The sequence below is a fragment of the Lepus europaeus genome, chromosome 16 (genome assembly GCF_033115175.1).
Source record: "Lepus europaeus isolate LE1 chromosome 16, mLepTim1.pri, whole genome shotgun sequence".
Lineage (NCBI taxonomy): Eukaryota > Metazoa > Chordata > Mammalia > Lagomorpha > Leporidae > Lepus > Lepus europaeus.
In genome coordinates this window covers 36272617-36297624 of record NC_084842.1, presented here as the reverse complement: position 1 = coordinate 36297624, position 25008 = coordinate 36272617, and the positions used below count along the sequence as shown (strand labels likewise).

The following is a 25008-nucleotide window of genomic DNA, read 5'->3' as shown; positions in this document are numbered from 1 at the left end:
AAGTGATGATCTCGACCTGTCAACGTCCAGTGCTACTCAGTCTTTTGAACATAAGACCAATAGCTTCAATAGTCTGTTTCATATCTTGCCTTCATATCACATAGGCATCTCAAATTCAGATTTGGGTTTAGATAAGGCTCAAAGTCATACACCATTCTCTCTTCTTGGCTGTTTTCTTTCAGGTGACAGATTGTTATTAACTGGAACTTAAAATGTAAGTACACTATGGAATCTGCTTCTAGGTTTGCTGATAAGATGAACAAAAGTAATTATAAAAATGTATATTTAGGCACCAGAACTGTGGTTAAGCCTCTGTATGCAGTGTCAGCATCCCACATAGGTGCCAGTTTGAGTCCCATCTGCTCCACATCCCATCCAGCTCCCTGCTAATGGCCTGGGAAAGCAGTGGAAGATGCCCAAATAATTGGACCCCTGCACCCACATAGGAGATCAGGAAGAAGCAGATGGCTATGGATCTGCCTAGCTCTGGCCATTGTAGCCATTTGGGAGTAAACCAGCAGATGGAAGATCTCGCTCTCTCTCTCTCTCTCTCTGTAACTCTGACTCTCAAATAAATAAATAAACCCTTTAAAATATACTTATCACTGTATGGGAGAATCAGGAGGAAAAGCTCAACACTGTAAAAGAAGATAGAGAGAAGATGAGTAGTTGAATCCAGGAAACATCTTAGAATAAGTGAAATTTAAGCTGAGAGTTCCCCATACCATCAGAAGCATGCTGAACAAAAGAAGTATTGTGTGCATGTAGTTGAGACTTGCATGAGCTGCACTTTGTGGTAGCTTCTTGCAACTTTTAAGGGAGTAAAAGGACAGGAGTACAGCAAAATGGAGGCAGCAACTAGATCATTAAGGTGTTTTATTTCCATGCAAAATAATCTGGACTTTATCTGATAGACAATTGAACAATTAAGTAAGTTTTCCAAGAGGTTGCATGACAATATCAGTTTTTGGTTTTCTGATGATTATTTTTAGTATGACAAAGGCAATAATGGGGAATGTGGATAATGAATAATAGAGGCAATTTTTTAAGCAGCCAATTTAGGAATTATGACACTCTGATTTAGGATGCCAGAATCAGAATACAGAAGATGTGAAGTCCTTGTATACTGTTCTTTTTAAAAAAAAAAAAAAAGACTTATTCACTTATTTGAAAGGCAGAGTTACAGAGAGGCAGAGGCACAGGCAGAGAGAGAGAGAAAGAGAGAGAGAGAGAGGTCTTCCATCTGTTGATTCACTCCCCAGATGGCTGCAATGGCTGGAGCTGGGCCTGTCCAAAGCCAGGAACCAGGAATTTCTTCCAGGTCTCCCACGTGGCTGTAAGGGCCCAAGGACTTGGGCCACCTTTTACTCCTTTCCCAGGCCATAGCAGAGAGCTGTATCAGAAGTGGAGTAGCTGGGACTTGAACCAGTGCCCATATGGGATGCTGGTACTGCAGGCAGCAGCTTTACCAGCTGTGCCACAGCGCCAGTCCCTAAATATATCATTTCACTTGCCTTATTTACTAAAAGCGCAAAGATACCCAAGTGACAATCATGCTGAGAAGGCAAAAGAGAAGAGCATATTTTAAAACACCTAGACAAATTCTTTGCACTTAACAGTCTCTCTGGGTCCTGGCTCCACTTCTGATCCAGCTCCCTGCTAATGTGTCTGGGAAAGCAGCAGAAGATGACTCAAGTACTGGGAACTTTGCCACCCACATGGGAGACCAGAATGGAGTTTCCAGTTCCTGGCTTCTATCTGGCCCAGCCTTGGTCACTCTTGCCATTGCCATTGTGGCAACTGTGGCCATTTGGGAAGTGAACTAGCAGATAGAAGATATCTGTCTATCTATCCTTCTCTATCTGAAATTCTGCCTCTCAAATAATAAATAAAATCTTTAAAAAGTCTCTCTGGAAATGAGGTCCATCTTTTTCTTCCCTCGGCATGTTTTTCAAGTTACAAAGATATGCAAAGTGTCTCCTGGATAGTCTACTTATTTTTTAAAAATGGAATCCAGCACTGTATGGAATTGGATTTCTTATGTTTTAGCACATCTTATAGAGAATAAATAATCTTTTTGGCATTGTTGTTCTAAGCCTGCTTGATGTACTTAGAGATTCAGCAGTCAAGACTTACCTAATTGTGATGTTGTGTCAACTATATATATTTTTAAAAAGATAGTACTTGAAAGAAGCTATTCACACTTCAAAGAACAGGATTTAAGAGTCTAAAGCATTTTAACAAAAGCTATTAATATACATAAAGGGTGAGTGACTATAGCAGTTGGAATTTGAAAAGGAAGTGTCTCACAACAGAAATGATGGGTGGGATGGTACAAGCAGAGATGGGCCAGCCCTGACTTTATATTTGGTAGGTCCAACTGATGAAACTGAAATTGATGGCCAGGAAGGGATTTCAGTGAAATGGAACCCCAACAAACCTAGTAACAAAGAAATTGTCATGTACAAAAGCAAGACTAAGGAAAAGTTTTAGTATAGGATAAACCAGATCTAATGAGCTAAATTGCTCTGGAATTATTCCAGCCATTGGGCCTCTTATAATAATCTTTACAATCTGGTTTAGTTGATATGATTGTTTGAGTGATTTATTTTACTAATAATAGGAGCTTATAAATTTCTTGAAGGGAAGTATGGATCTTTGTAGTAAACTGTGCTTTAGTTCACTTACACAGTTTCTACTAGCAACAGCTTAAATCTTTTATTTAAATTAAATGTGCCTGCCTTTTCCAAACTCTCATAAATACACTTGAATAGCCATTAAAACATGCCAGGGTGGAACATAATTGGCATAACTTTGGGTATAATCCACTTTCACCAAAATAAAGCTGTGTTCTAGCTCATATACCCACAGAGAAGATGGATGAAGCCTTTCAATTTTTAAGCATTTGTTTTCAATGAAGTGTTTATAGCAACGTGGAAAAGAGGAGAAAAAAAATCATGTGCCTGTAAACAATGATATACGATAGAGAAATAAATAATGACCAGCTTTTATGTAGGCAAAGAAATGGGTGAACTGATTGTTAGAGGAAAAAAGAATGAGACAAGAAACCTTGGTACAGAGTTCTGAGTGAGTCCAAGAATTTAAAAAAGCAGAATAAAGGACTAGAAGTTGTCAAAGTTAGCTGAGCATGATGGGCCATTGAGGAAGGAAAACTATGACAGCTTGTTTCCACTAAGAAGTCAAGAGAGGAGAATGTTTGGTTTGAAGGTGAGGTAAGAAGCAGTATCTGGGAGAAGAGAGGTTAAGGGTATTTGAAGACTTCCTCATTTTAAAATACTGACAAGGAGTATGCAGTAGTCATGACATGGAAAAAGGGAAGTGGAATCCTAAAGAGATTTTGTTGGGGCCAGCGCCATGGCACAGTAGATTAATCCTCCTCCTGCGGCGCTGGCATCCCATGTGGGCGCTGGTTCTATTCCTGGCTGCTCCTCTTCCAGTCCAGCTCTCTGCTATGGCCTGGAAAAGCGGTAGATGGCCCAGGTGCCTGGGGACCTGCACCCACGTGGGGGACTGGGAAGAAACACCTGGCTCCTGGCTTCAGATCAGTGCAGCTCCAGCCGTTGCAGCCATTTGAGGAGTGAACCAGTGGAGCGAGGACCTTTCTCTCTGTTTCTCCCCCTCACTGTAACTCTACCTCTCAAATAAATAAATAAAATCTTTTTAAAAAAAAAAAGAGAGATTTTGTTTATGTAGGTTGTACACTCACATGTTTATTCATTTATCAATTCTTCTCAAATTAACTATAATAAACTAGTACTTAAAAGCATAAGTGGTTTGTTTTATTTTATTTATTTAACTTTAAAGATTTATTTATTTATTTGAAAGAAAGATTTACCGAGGGAGAGAATGAGATCCCATCTCCTGACTCACTTTCCCAAATAGCCAGAACAGCCTGGGGCTGGACCAGGTGGATTGGAACCTGGAACTCCATCTGGGTTCCTACGTGCGTCTCAGGGGCCCAAGTATTTGGGTCATCTTCTGCTGGATTAACAGGGAGCTGGATTGGAAGTGGAGAAGCTAGGACTTGAACCAGTGCTCGTATGGCATGCTGATGTTGCTGGCAGTGACTTAATCCACTGTGCCACAATGCCAGTCCCAATGATTTTATTTTAAAAACTGTTTTCTAAAATAATTTGGTGATAAGCATGGCTTTCCAAAAATATTTTAAAATTATCTTTAATGTTATATTTAATGAAAGATGGCTGGACTCTCATGTCTGTCTCTGCATTTAGGGTTGCCATATGTTGTTTTGGCTGATGCATATTCACGTGGCTATACAGCTGCCTAAAAGAAGAAGTGTCAGCATGTTTCCATGATGCTACACTAAAACTCCCCCATGTGATAGTTCTTAAGGATTAGCTGCAATGTGAAATCTGAAGCCAAAGTCGCAAATTTTTGTACTCTAATATGAATTTGTCTGTGTTGCACTTTGAACTGAGTTATGTAGATCTCAGTGCTGACAGATTGTATTATGTAATGTCAAAACAAAACCAAAAAACACACTTGTGGTGCAGCAGGTTAAGCTGCTTCTTGCAATGCTGGCATCTCATCTTGGAGTGCCAGTTTGAGCCCTGACTGCGCTGTTTCTGATCCAGGTTCCTACAAATGCACCTGGAAAAGCATTGGAAGATGGCCCAAATGCTTGGGTCCCTGTTATCCCTTTTGGAGACCAGGATGGAAATCCTGGCTGCTGGTTTTATCTTAGTTCAGACCTGGATGTTTTGGCCACTGGGGAGTGGACCAGTCAATGGGAGATTTCTTTCTCTTTGTGACTCTCCCTCTAAGTCTGTCTCTCTGTCTCTCAAATAAATAAATAAATAGATAAGAAATCCTTAAAAATCATAATCTTAAAAAATGTACTTTGTTAGCATTATTACTGATGTCATCAGAAACATGTTTAAGTCTTAGGAAGCTGTTGCACTTATAATGGTTGACACATTTCCCATAATTCTATTGTTCACTTGCAAGCTTGAATTTTGTCATTGATTAAAACTCTTTGTAGTTGATTTCCTTGAAGCGACCTTTCCAATTCATTCATTTTCAAGAAAATATCTATTGTGTAGCAAAATGTGAATAGCCACAGTCTGCCTGTCAGTTTTCTTTTTCAAGTAGTATGTTTCATGAAGAAAATCTCTCAGTATAAACAATCACATGCAGCTTTCTTCAGGATACTTATCATTCTCCATTATGCAGAAGTGTTTTAGGTGCATTTTCTGTTATTTCATATATAAGCTAAAAAGATGTGTACTTGGGGTGGTGTTGTGGCATAATGGATTAAGCCACTGCTTGCAACATGGGCATCCCAAAAGAGTGCTGGTTCAAGTCCCAGCTGCTCCATTTCCTATCCATATCTCTGCTAATGCACTTATGAAAGCAGTGGGATATGACCCAGGTCCTTGGACTCCTGCAACCATATATGAGACCAAGATGAAGCTCCTGGTTCCTGGCCTCAGCCTGGCACAGCCCTTGCTGTGTTAGCCATTGGGGAATGAACTGATGGATGGAAAATGTCAGTTTCTCTCCTTCTTTCTGTTACTCTGCCTTTCAAGTAGAATAAAATAAATATTTTTTAAAAAGATGTGTATTCAAGGTTTGAAATTAAATAAAATTAACAATTTTAGTGTATTATCCAAATCATTCTTAAGTAAAACTAGCTTTTTAAATGTTTTTAAGTGCAAATGTTTGGAGGAGAAGAACATAAAGATTACTAGAACAAGTGGTGAACATGCCTTAATATGTGCTAAGAAACTCACAGTTCTATTTACCAAATGGTTTTTACCCCATCAGTGCAAATATCAAGACAAAGAAGGAGTCTAATAATGTCTCAGTACTATCATGAAAGTAGTTTGATCTTGTGAGCCACAAGAAAAATATCTAACGAACCCCATGAGCTCATAGATCACACTTTGAGAACTGCTACTCTAAAATTTTACTATGTAATAAGGGCAAAAGTTAAATCACTCTGAAAAAATACTGCTTAATAAATATTTCTGGATCACTGGAAATCTTTTTGGAAGAAAAAATTATAACCTTACCTAATAGTATAAAAACAAATTATAATAGATTCAACAGTTGTATATTTATGATTTTATTATCTAAAACTATTGGAAAATATCAGTTATGTGCCTGATTTAGGAATGAAGATTTCTCTGCAGGAACACAAAAGAAGATAGTATAATAAGAAAAACATAAAAGGTGTAGGTGTTTAGTGCAGCAGTTAAGATGCTGCTTAGGATGTGGACATCCTATATTGGAGTGCTTGGGTTTTAGTTCTGGCTATACTTCCAATTCCAGCATCCCATTACACACATCCTGGGAGGTAGCATGTGATGGTGCGAATACTTGGGTCCATGCCACCTGTGTGGAAAACCCAGATCTAGCTTAGATTCCTGTCTTTGACCTGGTCCAGTCCTAGCTGTGTCAGGCATTTGGGGAGTAACCCAGTGAATGGAAAATCTCGGCCGGTGCCGCGGCTCACTAGGCTAATCCTCCGCCTTGCGGCGCCGGCACACTGGGTTCTAGTCCCGGTCGGGGCACCGATCCTGTCCCGGTTGCCCCTCTTCCAGGCCAGCTCTCTGCTGTGGCCAGGGAGTGCAGTGGAGGATGGCCCAAGTCCTTGGGCCTTGCACCCCATGGGAGACCAGGAGAAGCACCTGGCTCCTGCCATCAGATCAGCATGGTGCGCCGGCCGCAGCGCGCCAACCGCGGCGGCCATTGGAGGGTGAACCAACAGCAAAAGGAAGACCTTTCTCTCTGTCTCTCTCTCTCACTGTCCACTCTGCCTGTCAAAAATTAAAAAAAAAAAACAAAAACAAAAAACAAAAACAAAAAACGAAAATCTCTCTATCTCTATTTCTCTGCCTTTTAAATAATAAAATTATTATTATTATTTTTTTTTAGTTTTCTCTTTCTTTTCCTTTTTTTTTCATTTATTAAACTTTTATTTAATGAATATAAATTTCGAAAGTACAGCTTTTGGGTTACAATGGCTTCCCCCCTCCCATAACTTCCCTCCCACCTGCAACCCTCCCCTTTCCCGCTCCCTCTCCCCTTCCATTCACATAAAGATTCATTTTCAATTCTCTTTATATACAGAAGATCAGTTTAGTATATATTAGGTAAAGATTTCAACAGTTTGCCCATATAGCAACATAAAGTGAAAAAACTACCATTGGAGTACTAATTATGGCATTAAATAACAATGTACAGCACATTAAAGACAGAGATCCTACATAATATTTTTTTAATTAATTAATTTTCTATGCCATTTCCAATTTAACACCAGGTTGTTTTTTTTTCATTTCCAATTCTCTTTATATACAGAAGATCAATTCAGTATATAATTAGTAAAGACCTCATCAGTTTGTACCCACACAGAAACACAAAGTATAAAAATACTGTTTCAGTACTAGTTATAGCATCACTTCACATTAGACAACACATTAAGGAGAGATCCCACATGGGGTGTAAGTACACAGTGACTCCTGTTGCTGACTTAACAATTTGACACTCCTGTTCATGGCGTCAGTAATCTCCCTAGGCTTTAGTCGTGAGTTGCCAGGGCTATGGAAGCCTTTAGAGTTCGCTGACTTTGATCTTATTCCGATAGGGTCATAGTCAAAGTGGAAGTTCTCTCCTCCCTTCGGAGAAAGGTACCTCCTTCTTTGATGGCCCCGTTCTTTCCACTGGGATCTCACTCACAGAGATCTTTCATTTAGGTCTTTTTTTTTTTTTTTCCATGATATCTTGGCTTTCCATGCCTACTATACTCTCATGGGCTCTTCAGCCAGATCCGAATGCCTTGAGATATCCTAAACAACACTCTGGCCTCAGAATAAAATTATTTTTTAAAAAGAAACACTAATAGATTTTCTACAACAAATTGAAAGTCTTTTTTTGTCTTAAAGAATGCCAATGTCTAATGAAGTACAAGCAAAATGGAAAACTGAAAAAAAAAAACAGTATTTCCAACATACATATTCTTCATACATAATGAACTCTTACGAATTAACAAAAAGAAGCAAAACATGATGACAGATAATTCTTAAGAACTACAAATGATCAATGAATAAATGAAAAAAAACAGCATTTAATCTATTAGTAAAAGGTTTCCAATAAAAATTGGTGAGAATGGGAAAATGATTGTGCAATTATCTGCCAATGTTTAACAACTACTTTCAAACCTAATGGTTTATGACAACAGATGTTTCCCACAGCTTAAGTTCATCAGGAATCTGAAATAGATTAGCTGGATGGTTCTGGCTCAAGACTTCTTAAGAAGTTGCAGCCATCTCAAGATAGGACCGGACTGAAGGATCCTCTCTCAAGCTCATTCACATGGTTCTTGGAAACTTCAAGTCCTTGTTAGACTGAGGACTTTGTCATGCCATGTTCACATTTGCACTGGGCTGCCAACAACATGGCAATTTGCTTTCCTTAGTACAAATGATCAGAGACAAAGAAAGAGAGTACATGCATAAGAGAGAAACTTTTTCTATGATTGAATCTCTGAAGAGAATGTAAATACTATGAAAATAATTGTTATATTGTATTGTTTAGGGAATATTGACAAGAAAAGTCTTAACATGTCTGGGGTAGAGGAAATTTTTTTCCCTCAAACATGTTCAATTTGAAGTTGATTGAATCCATGGTTTTAGAACCCAGGGATACATAGGTCTAACTATGTATATCAACACTTTTAACATCTTCTTGGTTATTGTCACATGGCAAGTCTCTACCTTTTTGAAATAATACATATAAATTATATAATACAATATGATATACAATAATACATATAATACAATAAAAGTATATATAATAAATATAAATGATATAAATGATTATAATAGTGAAAAATTGTAAGGGATGTAAATGTCTAATAATATAAAATAAATTTTATGCATTGTAGATTATAAAATTTGCAACTGCTAATACATTTTTGAAAAATTGCTCAGCAAAAGGACAGTTACTTGTAATTCACAGTTTGTTGAGGATGTGTGTAATATGATGACACTTTTTGTGAAACTTAATGTATGATTGTATACATTGACATAAATTCTGGAAGGATAGAATCCTAAATGTTAACAGTTATTTATTTTGTGCAGTAGGATGTGAAAACTTCTTTTTCACTTCTGATTATTTTTTGCACTCTGATTTTTCTATTCTGAGCCCAATTTTTCAAAGATTTATTTTTTATTTACTTGAAAGGCAGAGTTACTGAGAGAGGGAGGGAGAAACAGAGAGAAGCCTTCTATACACTCTTTACTCCCTAAATGGCCTCAATGGCTGGGGCTGGGACAGGCCAAAGCCAGGAGCCAGAAGCCTCTTCTAGGTCTCCCACATGGATTTAGGGGCCCAAGCTCTTGTGCCATCCTCTACTGCTTTCCCCAGGCATATTAGCAGGGAGCTGGATAGGAAGTGTAGCAGCTGGAACTCTAACAGGCACCATATGGGATTCTGGTGTTGCAGGCAGGGGCTTTACCCACTACACCTTCATGCTGGGTACCCTGATCCCAAATTTTAAAGCCAGTCAGAAAATAAACTCTAGAGATCTATGGAAACTATGCAAACATTAAATTAATTTTTTAAAAAATCAACAGAAAACTTTGATTGATAGAAATGATTTTGAGACCAATTGTTAGAACATTATATGAAAGTACAATAATTATGTTTTAAGTTGCAATAGTTAACAATTCTTTTTCTATACTTAGTATGATAAAACATGGCTGACTGCATCATTGTTTTAAATATGCCATTTTACATGAAATTTGTGCTAATGGGAGGAGAAGGGTGAAAGGAAGCTGTCAGTAGTCTAAAAGTTTGTTATTGAAAAGTAAATTATCATTTCTTCTTAGATTCCTAAACAAGCAGACAAATTATAGGTTCTTAATTAAATGACTGCCTTTTCAGCAGGGCATGAATTAAGTGATTTAAGAAGTTGCTTCTAGTCTAAATATGGTGGTTTTGACCAATTTGATTGGAATTGTATCCAATAATTTTGTTTGTAAGAAAGAACGTTAATTCAAGCTATGTGCACATTATTTAAAGTCAACTTCCCATGTCAACATGAACATCTTTCCTTGTGATAATGCTTGTGCTTGCTGGCCTCTAGCTTGATGACATAAAATATTCCTTTAAAAAATCTCATTACCTAGTACACACTAGGTACAAGTGAGGAACTTTCAAACCGAAGCTATTTTTGAAGCTAATTTCATGAAGAAATAAGTTAATTTATTCTTGGGTGAGTAGCTTAAAGCAAGCAAGAAAAGGAGCTGATTAATGTAATTTTTAGCAGGTATTATGGAAATTCCCTTAAGAAGTTCCATTCTATAGCATGTTCTCTTATGACACATTCAAAGTTTAGGTTTCATCTGGAGTTCCACAACTGCCCTGTTATGATGGTTTTTAGTAGCTGGCGCATTGTAATATATCTTTGGAGAGTGTTTATTATATTTTAAAATTTGGATCTGAATCCATCCCCAAGCTTAATGCTGACATTCACAAGGGCTTCTTGGCTCTATCTCAAGCTGGAGAAAGCTCTTATTGTGGTTAACTCAACTGAGCCAACTATTAATAATGTCAGAATACCATTCTGCAAAGCTGGGCAATACTTAGTCAAAGTGATTCATATTAGCTGAGCATGAGCAAAGAAATCTGAACAGGCTATTTCATGGTCCTGGACTGCCATGAAACCCATTGCTCTTGAGAACACAGTGGAAAAAATCAGGGTTCATGCTCCTGGCTGTTCAGACTTCTTAGTAAATGTTTCACTGTGTCCCAAGGAGAAGACAGAGTGTTTTAATGTGGGAAATGGAACCTTCTGTGCTGTCTGTTCTGGGGAAAAGAATGTGGTTTCTAAAATATTACTTTTTGAACTTCCTGTACTGTATTTATACAATTCTGACTCTTTAAAAGGCTAACTTGTGTTATGACTAAACCAGTCACTGATAGACGTAATTTGCTCTATGAGAGAAGTGTTCTTCACCGTCTATGTGCTGCTTCCTTTGTGTGGTACATTCCTTCCTGAGCCTGTATTGCTCTACACCCAACAAACCTTTGACAGAAAAGGGAGCCATTTTTCCACTTAAGATGCTCCACAACTGTGTTCTACCTTAGGATGTGTTTATTGTTCATTGGTGAAAAGCAAAGGCATGCAATAAGACTGAACTAGAATCTAATCTTGGCTTTGCATTCACGTCTCCAAATCCGTTTCCTCATTGTAAAATGGAGATATTGAGGTAGTTTTGAATGAAAAAGAGCGTGTGTACATCATAGTGTTATGTGATTAGTCATTGCCCAAGAAATTATAGTATTTGTCCAGACAACCAGAATATTTTATTTCATTTGGATGTGGAAAATGTGTTCAGTAGATGAAAGAACATTTATGAAATTTTAACCTTGGCATATACTCAAGGCCATCTTGAATACACTTTGTAAACTTAAAAATAAAAAAGAATGTCAGTGAGAATAAGAAGAAAAAATAACAAAATAGTTTTCATTAAAAAAAAAATAATGCTACAACCTCGGGAGAAGGTGGCGTATCTAATAGTTAAGATGCTAACACCCCAAATTTCATTACCTGGTTCAGTTCCCAGCTCTGGCTTTTGACAAGGGACTCGCCAGGAGGCCACAGAGATGGCTCAAGTTATTCAGTTCTTGTCAACCTCATGGAAGACCTGGATTGTGTTTTGGCTTCTGGCTTCAGCTTCAGCCTAGCCCAGCCGTTGTGGGCATTATGGACACTTGGGAAATGAAAAAGCAAATGGGATCTCTCTCTTTCCTTCTCTCTCCCTCTCAAACAAATAAAATTTTAAAAATTAAAAATCTACAATCCTAGGTCGGCGCCGTGGCTTAACAGGCTAATCCTCCACCTTGTGGCGCCGGCACTCCAGGTTCTAGTCCTGGTTGGGGCGCCGGATTCTATCCCGGTTGCCCCTCTTCCAGGCCAGCTCTCTGCTATGGCCCGGGAAGGCAGTGGAGGATGGCCCAAGTGCTTGGGCCCTGCACCCGCATGGGAGACCAGGAGAAGCACCTGGCTCCTGGCTTCGGATCAGCGAGATGCACTGGCCACGGCGGCCATTGGAGGGTGAACCAACGGCAAAGGAAGACTTTTCTCTCTGTCTCTCTCTCTCACTATCCACTATGCCTGTAAAAAAACAAACAAACAAACAAACAAAACAAACAAACAAAAAACATTAAAAATTAAACATCTACAATCCTAATAAGAAATACGATTTTACACTGTGACCTAGTCTACAATACATACATACATAACATACACAACTGAAATGAGAGTTAAGTGATACTCTTTCGTGTGTATTTTACTTTTGTTATACTTTTACTATTATACTTTTGTTGTCTTTTCTTCTCTATTTTTCCCTTCTAACCAGAACCAGTTAATTGCATGCCTGCTGAAGGGTATGAACTTGAAAAAATTGCCTCAAGGAAAATAAATTAACTTATTATTATATAATTTTGTTCTGTACTACCTTTATTAAGCAGCACTTTAACTGTATTTTAAAACTTTTAATTACATCAATGAATGTTTGCCTCTAGGAAAGAGGAAAGAAACTAGCAATTCCTAAATTTGTACTATGAGCCAGGTATCATCAATATGGTTTTAAATATATCTCCTCTTCATTGTCTCAAGAATCCCACTATTATCACCCATTTTGCAGATAAAGAAACTAAAGTTGCAACATTAAACTATCTTACCCAATAATTCAAACCTAAAGATATTTTATTGTCCCTGAATGAAAGAAGCTATATAATTATAGACATTGGTAACAGTGACATATCTGTAAGCTACTATACCATATATTCTTCACTTTTAATTAAATTATTGACTGTTTAAGAATAGAATTTGAGTTTAAATTATAGAACATAAATATGGGGAAAGGTCCAAAATTAATTATACTTACTTTAACCTTAAAAGAGTAAGCTTCTTTGATGTATCTTGAAATTCTAGAGTGATTAAGATAATTCTTCATGAAACAGAACTCTCTGGCTTGTGACTGCTTTGTTCTATCATTCAAACTGCAATAGTTATTCAACGAATTTTCCCCTTGAAAACACTTAGAGAAGACAATACAGGAAACTGTATTCTCATTTAGTTAAAAATAAACTCAACTTTGATAGCACAATCATAAACCAAGAATTTTAGTTTGATTCCAATGTTTGAAAGGATGATCAAACTCCAAGTTTATTTTTTCATGGCTTTTTTTTTTCTCCTACAGATTCTTCTCTGCAGTGGATTAACCACAGACATTTGAAGTTGTACTGTTTAAATATCTTTGAATTATTTTTGTTTAAAAATGTCAATGGGTACGATAGGAAAAGTACATTTTTTTCCTTGTAACTTCAAAACAACTGAACAGAACCTTTGGACTGAAACCAAGAATTGAATGGTTTAGCTTTAAGAAGATTTTCTTCTCTGAAAAGTAATGAATGAGTCTCTTAGAAAGTTTAACTATTTCAAGTTTCAAATCTCTGATCTCCAGCAGCTTAGTATTTCTTTTTTACGTTTCAAAGTTAAATAAGTGTAGTTTTTCTTGTTCAGTTATCTTTCAAATCTGAAGTTATATAAACTTCACATACACATTAAACTTCTAAACAGATGAAATGCATAATGTTTTTAAATGTTTACAAAGTAGTATTCCGTTTTGTTAATGGTTTCTTCTTTCAAGGTTGCATTAGTGAACAATAATCCTTGAGGACAGCCTAAAACAGTCAGTCGAATGGGAAGGACATAATTTTCTACTTACTCCCAAGGGAACTGAGAAGAGAGCCATTGTGATGATAACCCTCGAAGAAGCACAAAAATGTTCAGTAGCTTTTATTGAAGTCAATTGTCAAGAAAACACATATAAACTCTGGGATACATTGAAGACAAAAGAAGATCCATAGTTTCTGAGGCTCTGTGTTGGGGTAATTAACTTCTGGGGTCTGCTTTTAGACACAGAGAGGAGTACCAGGCAGATGGATTGTTGTCAGCCTTTTGCTTTAGGAGTCAGAACTCATAAGGGTATCCTGAGAGCTCTGCCATAGCTTCCAGAACACTAGGGATTTCCAAAGTCATGAGGCTTGCACCTGCTGCACAACAGCATAAGTCGCTAGAGAGCACACATTACTTAGCTTACAGTGCCTGCGCTGAAACTTTCTTAAATCTTCGTTTGCAGAGAAGATGAGCCAGGACAAAATTTGCAAAGGCAGAATTTAAAAGGGATGACTTTATAAAATCATTCTCAAAATTTTTAAATCTACATTGGATCATTCTGTTTCAAACTGCGTCCCCGTAGAGAGTAGACATAGTATTTTTAGATGTTATGTAAGAACAGTGTATCCCTTTTTTATTTCCACATAAACTAACTGTATTTATAAGGCAAATGGACTCCTTCATGAAGGAAATTTGTAGAGATAAGATGAATACTGATTATCACTGAGTTAAATGGTGACTCAGTTGATAAATGAAAGTTATCAGAAGGAAAATATGCAATAATAAATTAGTGAACCTGTTGAGGGATTTTGTTTTCTTATTTTCTGAAGTTCTGTTTGTACTCTGAAAAAACCAAAGCTGTGACAAGTGTGTAATAAAAATATATAAAATATCAACTTATTTGTTGATATTTATTTATTTATTTTATTTATTTATTTAATTTTTTTTGACAGGCAGAGTTAGAGAGAAAGGTCTTCCTTTTCCATTGGTTCACCCCCCAAATGGCCGCCATGGCCGGCATGCTGCACCAATCCGAAGCCAGGAGCCAGGTGCTTCCTCCTGGTCTCCCATGCGGGTGCAGGGCCCAAGGACTTGGGCCATCCTCCACTGCCTTTCCAGGCCACAGCAGAGAGCTGGATTGGAAGAGGAGCAGCCGGGACAGAATCCAGTACCCCAAACAGGACTAGAACCCGGAGTGCCAGCGCCACAGGTGGAGGATTAGCCAAGTGAGCCGCGGCGCCAGTCTACTTATTTATTTTACAGTCTTCTGAGTTAACTGAATATACAAGGTGAGATGAGAATAGACTCAAGATAAAAATGTTGTTACTTTTATTGAATATAATTGCGTATTATTTGTTACGTAGAAATAAAGGAGCAGAGTGTAAAATTAGGAGATATTGATCTGACATTTCTTGCTCTATGAAGGGACAGAAGAATTCAGGAGTGGTAAAAGCAGTTTAATCTTTAATGATTTTTGTTATATTTAAAGTACTCAGCATTAAATTTATTATAATAAGATAGCCATATGATACAGTGAAAAGATAGTGAGAGATAGGAAAAGATACCAGGGTTCTAGCTAGAATTTACTCTCTAACTAGTGACCTTGGACAAGTCACTTACCAGGTTGATATTTAGCTTTCTGAGGTATAAAATAAGAATGAGTCCATCTGTATCACTTTTTCAAGCTCTGAAACAAATATTTTTGGGGAAAATCCCTATTTCATAAAAAAAATCCGCTTGAAACTTAATAGATAATGCCATCATTTAAAAATATTTGTTTATGTTCATTTTTTTAAAAGGTAGATAGACAGAGAGTCAGAGGGAGACAGGGCAGAGATCTTCCATCCACTAGTTCACTCTGCAATGCCTGCAATGGTTGGGGCTGGGCCAGGTAAAAGCCAGGAACCTGGAATTCTATCAGGGTGTCCCAAAGGGGTGGCAGGGACCCAAGCACTTGAGTCATCATTGACTGTCTCTCAGGGTGCACATTGTCAGGGAATTAGTGTCTGAGACTCCAAGCCAAGACTTCTATATGGATATGAGTCCAAGTGGTGTCTTACCAACTGCCCCAAACACTAGCCTCATGAAGTTTCTTTTTCTGCTTCTCTCGGCAGCCTGCATTAGTGTGAAGCAGGAACTTCTAAGCAGATCATTCTGCAGGATGTGAATGCGTCTATCTTGTCGCCCTCCCTTTATTTCCCTTTCTTTGAACTCTGTTTTGGCCATTCATACTTGTGACTGCTCTATGAACATACCATGCTGCCTGCCTTCCCTGGGTCTTGTTCAATATATGTATATACACACACCAATATGTATCTACACCAGTCTTTTCTATATTCCTGCCTTAATTACTGTCCTCATTTTTGGGAATAGTTTTTTATTTATCAATTTTAATTTGAATCTTATGAAAATTCTATAAAGCAATTAGAGTCAGGATACTAGGCCCAAGTTCAGAATCTTTTACTGCTAACAACAGGTGACTTTTGGTAAGCCACAAAGTGCAAGTTTTTTTTTTTTTTTTAAATCTATAAAATGGAAACCAGAACCTACTCATTAGGGTTGTTATGAGGTTTATCTGAGAAACAAACTTGTAATATTCGGGCTCTGTGCCTCCTATATAGCTGAACCTGAGAATGGTCAGTGTTTTTTCATTTTAATACTTTGATCATTTGAGGCAGAAGACTAAGCAGAATTATTTTTCTTCACCAGGAAAACCTGCTCTTAATAATTTGTTCTTTGGAGAATAAATTCTATATAACTATATATATGAACACACAAGTTGAGAGTTTGCTTATTTTTCTTTATTTTGGACATTAATGTTGAAGATAGCATAAGTTGGTAATCAGATTTCCATTTGGACAAGGTAGCAAGAAAATATTGTTATTTATTTTCTATAATCTAGTAAGCAATTCAGGAACAAAAAGGCAATCTGCAAAATTTTATAATGAAATATAATTTTTTTTCATTATAAAAATGACAGAAGCTTAGACAGGTTCATATGCATGGCACCAACATTTCCAATTGAACGTATTCATTCTCATTTTATGAAGAACTTAGAGAGAAAATAAATTATTTATGCGTTAGGAGCTTAATTCCAGATTTCCTATCTTCCATTCTCTTCTTCAGAATTTATACTCCTGCCCAAACCTGCTCTCATCTGCATTCCCCACCAGGTCTCTGTCAGCATGCGCCCTTGGTCACAGAAGATTAGGAGCCATTCTCATATCTTCACTCTCACTCCACTCTCTACCTTCTCCTGGACTATGTCCTCAATCACCAGTATCTCGGTCTTAAAGCATCCCCTTTTCTCAACTCATCTATCACTACTGAAACATAGGAATTTATGGGCAGTTGTTACCAAGTTGGGACAAATTCATTTCTTCTGATATGTTTGTCTTTAGATGCATATACTCAGTGGGGTGTGTATGGTTATGACTTCATAGGTAGGTTTTCTGGATATGTGTGCAAAAAAACCTAGAACTTATCAGGAGGACAAAGTGTCCTATAAAATGTAAAACTTAAAATAATATCAAGGAAAAGAGGAGGAACTATAGGTAAATAATTTGATTTTCAAAGGTATGATACTAGAGTGTATAGAGTTTTTCAAATGAGTTGTTGGTGAAGAATAATGATCAATCTCTAAAATAAGTGAAGATATTTCATAGTTAAAAACAGTGTTATTGGCTGGCACCATGGCTCACTTGGCTATTCCTCTGCCTGTGGTGCTGGCACCCCGGGTTCTAGTCCCGGTTGGGGTGCCAGATTCTGCCCCGGTTGCTCCTCTTCCAGTCCAGCTCTCTGCTGTGGCCTGGAAAGGCAGTGGAGGATGGTCCAAGTCCTTGGACCCTGCACCCGCATGGGAGACCAGGAGGAAGCACCTGGCTCCTGGCTTCGGATCAGCGCAGAGTGTAGGCCGCAGCATGCCGGCTGTGGCGGCCATTTGGGGGGTGAACCAACGGAAAAGGAAGACCTTTCTCTCTGTCTCTTTCTCTCTTTCTAACTCTGCCTGTCAAAATAAAATAATAAAAAAGTGTTATATTTTCTAGCTATATAGTGATTTTAAAATAGAGGAGATCAGCACCTACCCTGATTCTTTAAACAAGCATTTGCCTGCTTCGTGGTTGTGGCTTGGCTAGGTGAACTTGTAGTTCTTGCTATGATTCAGCCAGTGATACTGAACAGACTCTAAAGAAAGAAAAGAAAGGGAACTATATAACACAAATAAACTTAACAAAGCAGAAGATACGTGTACCCAGAAAGTTCAACAATTTAGAATCTTTGTCTGATTTTTTTAAACCCCAAAGTAATCTGTATTGATTATAACAGGAGGCTGACCTTCCAAGTCAGAGAATGCCCATGTGTGTGGTCAAAACCTTTTTTAAAAAAATACATTGAAAAATTCAAAGGCTCTTTGAGGAAAGCACAGCTTCCATATTGTCTCTCTTCATTAAGTCTCTGGAAACAGTTTAGTCAAGTCATGCATATAAAACGCGTAGACCCGTGGCCGGCACTGTGGCTCAGCAAGTTAAGCTGCTGCTTTCTGGTGCTGGCATCCCATATTGGAGTGCTGGTTCCAGACCTGTCTGCTCTGCTTCTGATACAGCTTCTTCCTAATGAGCCTGGGAAGGCAGTGGAAGATGGTTAAAATGCTTGGGTCACTGCCATCCCTTTGGGAGACCAGAATGGAGTTCTTGGCTCCTGGCTTAAGTCTGGCCCAGCCCAGGTTGTTGCAGCCATTTGAGAAGTAAACCAGCAAATGTTAGATTTTCTTTCTCTATCCTCCCTGTCCTGTCTGTGTGTCACTCTGTCTTTCAAAAAAAAAATAATAATAATAATAACTAAATAGCTAACTAAATAAATAATCTTAAAAGAAATATGAAGTCCTTAAAAATGATATTGTGGGTAAAAATGTACACTGACCTAACTACAAAATTATTTAGCACATAGCAAAATTGTATACATGGTCATACATTGATGGAGCATGCTAATAATTTTTATTTGACTTATTTTTATCAAATAATAATGTTTTAATGATTTTAACTTATTTTTATGATTTTTTATCTTAATTGACAAAGCATAAATCAATAACCAGTTTTTCATTTGGTCAGTGTCCAAGAAAACACTCTGTTCTTAATTTTGCAAACACTCACAAAGTCACATAACAGTTAAGAGACCTTAATACGATGTTGTCATCATCACTCAGATCAACCTTTCAGTGATGCTGAGTATACTGTGACACAAAATCAATCTATAGTATTGTGGAGTATTGTATCCTAAATATAATAATTTTCTCTGGAAGTAGCAAACTAATTTTTTTCTTTTTTTTTTGGGGGGGGGGGGGCTGGAGTTAAATGGGAACAGGAGATATGTGAATGGAGAGAAAAGGGAGACAAAGAATGCAAACTGGCAACCAGTCATTAAAATAATAATGATGTCAGTCTTTTTACATTGGAAATATGCACTCTCTGGTACTCAGCTGTTGGGGAGTGCAGGTCTGCTATCAAGACTGGAGAACTGTACTTGAGGTGAGATGAATGCTTTTCTGGTGTGAAGGCACTCTGGGAGGGCACTGTGGTGAGAAAGGGAAAAACAATAACTCACTAGTGTCTGCCTGTGATGTATCTCTTTAGTAACAATTTCTGTGTTATGTTTGGATTATGGGAGCTTGATTTTGCATGATACCTACTGCAAAGAGATGCCTTTTGGCTCAGATTAAGTTGTGATCACTTCAATTTGGCACCTATTCACCAGTGTCAGCATTAACAGTTCACTCCCAGTCAGGGCTGCAGTAAGTCTTTGAGCTTTCAAAAGTTTACAGAGTGAAAATTCATGTTCATTCTGCCATTCAGAGACCTTAACAAATTCCTTAAGGTAATGATAACCAAGTGTCATAAGGTGGCACCTGACTCTACTCATGGCCCCATTTATCATGTCCTGTCTGTCGCAGTGCTTACAAGTTAAGTTGGTTCATTACAGCAGTAAAGGAATAAGGAAGATAGAGTGGGACAAACTGATTCCATAAACAATTTTATAGGGCATTTGAATTGGAGGGAGGAATTTTTAGCTTTTCCTCAGACACCAAAGAGAAACCAGGGGGACACAGAGTTGAAGTAGGAATTCACATACACTATGCAGATTATTATGATTAAAACCTCCTAAATAAACTGCTGCTGGGTAGCCTTCACATTTTGTTTTTTTGAAATCCCAAATGCTTTTGAAATTGAAAACTCATACAACTGGCCTATGCAACTCTCAAGAACCAGCAGACCAGAAAAGGAAACCTGGCATAATGAGAATAAACAATGATTCTGCTTAAGATGGATGTGAATTGTCAAAAGAGAGGTCTAATGCAGACAAATTTCAATCTTTCCAGACCTGTTCCAATTCTGCTTTTCTTTTTTTCCTCTGACAGCTCCCTAGAGTTTTCTGATGTCTTTCTTGAACAATTCTGGTAGCTAAGCTGCCTTCATCAGTAGCTCTATATGCCCCAACCCAACCCAATGTATCTTTGCAGTATCATTGTCTTCAGGGGGTTTCTATACTATCATTACTCATAGAAAGGATAATTAGAATTTTTATTTAAAATTTGTAAAGTCTAAATTACGTATCTGAAATATTTTTGTCTTGTTTCCTATCTTTTATGTGTTGATTCTTGTTTTTAAAGAGGAAAACTTTTTCATGCTTTGTTATCTCGCTCTGGTTTAGTAGCTTCCAAAAGCAGTGACACAAGCATGAGTTTTAAAATCAGGCAGGGCTTGTGTCACCAGCTCTAGAGCTCTACGTCTACTATAATCGCCCTGGATTTTCATGCTCTTGTTTGAAAGATAAGGATATTCTTAATCTTGGTATCATAATGATTGAATTATATAATGCCTGATACATATGAACTATTCAAACAATTTTTAAACAATTATTTGTTTTCTTGTAAAGAAGGTAGGAAATGATATAATATTTTTTAATTTATAGAAGTCTATATTCTAAGAGTGGGAATAAGAGAGGGAGGAGATGTACAATTTGGGACATGCTTAACCTGACTTGCCCCAAATGGTAGAGTTAGAAATGTGCCAGGGGATTCCAATCAATCCCATTAAGGTGGCATGTACCAATGCCATCTCACTAGTCCAAGTGATCAGTTTCAGTTCACAATTGATCATAATGATAGGATTAAGAGTCAAAGGGATCACATAAACAAGACTAGTGTCTGCTAATACTAACTGATAGAATTTAAAAGGAGAGAATGATCCAACATGGGAAGCAGGATACACAGCAGACTCATAGAATGGCAGATGTCCTAAACAACACTCTGGCCTCAGAATCAGCCCTTAAGGCATTCAGATCTGGCTGAAGAGCCCATGAGAGTATTTTAGGCATGGAAAGCCAAGACACTTTGGTAAAAAAAAAAAAAATGTCCTAAATGATAGATCTCTGTGAGTGAGATCTCAGTGGAAAGAATGGGCCATCAAAGAAGGAGGTACCTTTCTCTAAAGGGAGGAGAGAACTTCCACTTTGACTATGACCTTGTCTAAATAAGATCAGAGTCAGAGAACTCAAAAGGCTTCCACAGCCTTGGCAGCTCATGACAAGAGCCTCAGGTGATTACTGATACCATAAACAAGAGTGTCAATTTGTTAAGTCAACAACAGGAGTCACTGTGCACTTACTCCCCATGTGGGATCTCTGTCCTTAATGTGTTGTACTATGTGAATTAATGGTAAAACTACTACTAAAACAGTACTCTATACTTTGTGTGTCTGTGTGGGTGCAAACTGTTTAAATCTTTACTGAGTAAATACTAAGTAGATCTTCTGTATAAAAAGATAATTGAAAATGAATCTTGATGAAGAATGGGATGGGAGAGGGAGTGGGAGATAGGATAGTTGTGGGTGGGTGGGAGGGAGGTTATGGGGGGGAAAAGCCTTCATAATCCAAAAGTTGAACTTTGGAAATTTATATTTATTAAATAAAAGTTAAAAAAGAAATCTGTATCCTAGGCCATATTTTTTTCCCAATGTGACAATTTTAACACCAGATAAAAGAAATGCTTTTGCTCTTTCCCATCAGTCTACACCAAATAACTCTGAATCCCTCGGCATAGACCATCTACCACGTCGCGCTCACAATTTACACATCAGTTTTGATTCATCGGGTGAAAGACGTGAATTGTATAAGTAAAGCTAATTACTTTATTATCCTTCCTGCCTCTATTAATATCGCATGCTGTTTCTGTTTCCTGCATTTTATCCAAACCAAAATGTGTTCTATAAGTCCTTGCCCTGGTTAATATCTGTTTTAAATAAATCCATTGCATCACTAAATCCAAATTCATCTCTTCATTTATAACTCACAGTTTGTGACTATTAGCAATACTGAGTCACTTAATCTTCCTATTATTCTGTGGTGATTTTATATTTTGAGTCTAACCTGTGAGTTCTAGGACTTGAAACAGTGTCCTAATGAAAGCTTTTCCTGAACCAGAGGTCCGCCACAGGGGTAATTGTTTGTCATCTGATCACAGTAAGAGGTATAAAAATCATACTTTTAAATACTGCATAAACAAAATATTCTTTGACCAGCTTGGAACAAACATGGCTCTAATTCAAAATAGCTATTTTAATAGCAACTTTCTGCTATAACATTGTCCAAAGTGGGGTGTATAAAACAAACTATTTGCATGTAATGAAAATATTAGAACTTCTCTTCATGCTTATTTTTAATCTGAAAAAGGAAGGAACTTGGGTTTACTATTATTAAATGAGTGGCCATTGATTCCTCTAACCACACCATAGATCCCGAGTGTTAGATAATTGCATGTCATGGGATACTAAGCCAAGATGTCATCAGATGGTTGGGTCTAGGTTCTTGTCCCCAACACTACGAAGAATGCAAGGAAGAGAGGTAAGTAAAGATTGAAATGAAATAACATTTATCTGCATGCAAATTGAAAGTACGTACTTGAGAGGGAGTGTGGTCATACTCAGGAGTGAGCTGCACTCAACAAGGCTCATGGTCGTCCCTCTATAAGATCTGGAGGGATAAGGGGTGGTATCTAGGGTGGAATTTAATGGAATAGTCATGATGGAAGGAGCATAGACAGGGTTTGAGCTCCACTCATTCCCTGACCCTTTTTGGGAAAATTTGGAACCATCATGGCATCAGGTGTAAGCTGGGAGTGGGGGTATCAGCTAGAGCGGTTTTTTATATAATTATACTATAATTAGCTAAAGGTCATAGCAGGGATGCACTTGGCAGCCAATTGATCATTTGTGGATGGTCACCAGTTCTAAGTGGTCATTCCACAGAAACTGTGGTTCTTCTGCTACATGGAAGTGAGGAAGGAGAGGTTGGATGGAGCTGGTGGAGCAGGAGAAAGGGGCTGGCTGCCTCAGCTCCTCCTTGCTAGCTAACACTTTGCCAGTATCAATGCCTTATTTCCAGGAGAAACTCAGGTAAGAGTTCTAGATTTATATTGAGAAGGAATTTACAATATTGTCATTAGATCATTTGATCATCTCTGAGTATTACAATATAAAATAATTTTTACAGTTTCTTTTTAATGTTAATTTTTAACGGATTCAACATAGTCTAAGAATATAACGATATTCCCTCTCTTTCTCTCCCTCCTTCCTCCTCTCTCCCTCTCACCCTCTCTTACTCTCCTTTTGTCTTTTTTTTAGTTTTTGATATAACATCTTTTAAATTTACATTATTATAAAAAGGCTTAATGCTTCACCAAATAAGAAATTTAACAAGCAAAAAGCAAAAGACCCTAATTTAGTGGGAATATAGACAATGGGTATGAACAATAGTTGAATGGAAAAATGATAATTTCATTCACATGCAGTACATTTTAAAGTAATCACAGATCATTACAACTAAAGTAGTGTAACATTCTTAACCATTGGTTTGACAAACGTATAAAACAAAGTTTTTCAAAACTATATTTGTAGCAACACTGATACACATATTCCTCCTCTTTCTCTCTCACTCTCCTCATTTTCTCTCTCTCTTTAAATCTTAGCTCCCACATATAAGGGAGAAATGAGAATTTGTCTTTCTGGACAGCTGATTTCATTCAATATGATGTCTTTCAGTTGTGTCCATTTTGCTGCATATAGTAAAATTTCATTTTTTATAGCTGATTAATATTCCATGATGTGCATATGCCACATTTTCTTTCTATTCATCTACTGATGGACACTTTGGTTGATTCCAAATTTGGGGTATTATGAATTCGCTGTTATAAACATGGTGAACAAGTATCTCTTTGATACAATGTGTTCGTGTCTTTGGGGTATTTACCCAGTAGTGGGATTGCTGGATCATATGGCAGGTCTATTTTTAGTTTTTCTAATTTTATTAAAGTAATACAATTTTTACATATATACAGATTTAGGAACATAGTGTATGCCTTCTCTCTCCACCTTTCCTACCACCCACATTCCAACCTTTTTTTCTCCTCCCTCTAGTATTCCTACACTTATTTTTTTAAGATTTATTTATTTATTTGAAAGGCAAAATTACAGAGGGACAGAGGCAGAGAGACAGAGAGAGAGAGAGAGTGAGAGAGGGAGAGAGATCTTCCATCCGCTGGTTCACTTTCCAAATGTCCAGAATGGCTGAAGCTGGGCTGGTCTGAAGCCAGGAGTCTGGAGCTTCTTCCGGGTCTCCTACACAGGTGCAGGGGCCCAAGAACTTGGGCCATCTTTTGATGCTTTCCCAGGCCATAGCAGAGAGCTGGATCGGAAGTGAGACAGCTGGGACTCAAACTGGTGCCCATATGGGATGCAGGCACCGCAGATAGTGGTTTTACTGGCTATGCCACAGCGCCATCCCCACCTACTCTTAACATTTATGAAGATCTATTTTCAGTTTACTTAATACTTGTAAGGTTAACTCTACACTAAGAAGAGTTCGACAAGTAGTATGAAGAAAAAAATTCACTGTTCCTCAACAAAAGAGATAAGAACTGTAAACAATCATTGATCTCAAGATGTCCATTTCATGCCAATACATTACGTTTTAGGTACTCTGTTACCCAGATCAGGGAAAAGATACGATATCTGTTGTTTTCAGACTGGCTTATTTCACTAAGTGTGATGGTTTCCAGATGCATCCATTTTATTGAAAAAGACAGGATTTCATTTTTTTTTTTTTTTACAGCTGAGTAGTACTCCACGGTGTACATATACCATAATTCTTTATCCAGTTATCAGTTGATGGACATCTGGGTTGATTACATATGTTAGCTATTGTGAACTATGCTGCAATGAACA

At 37.6% G+C, this 25008-nt stretch overlaps 1 pseudogene; it reads right to left on the bottom strand.

Annotated features, from left to right (window-relative positions):
* Positions 1-15961, bottom strand: part of LOC133775066 (polyribonucleotide nucleotidyltransferase 1, mitochondrial-like) — a 144022-nt pseudogene extending 128061 nt beyond the window's left edge.
* Positions 15962-25008: the final 9047 nt, after the last annotated feature.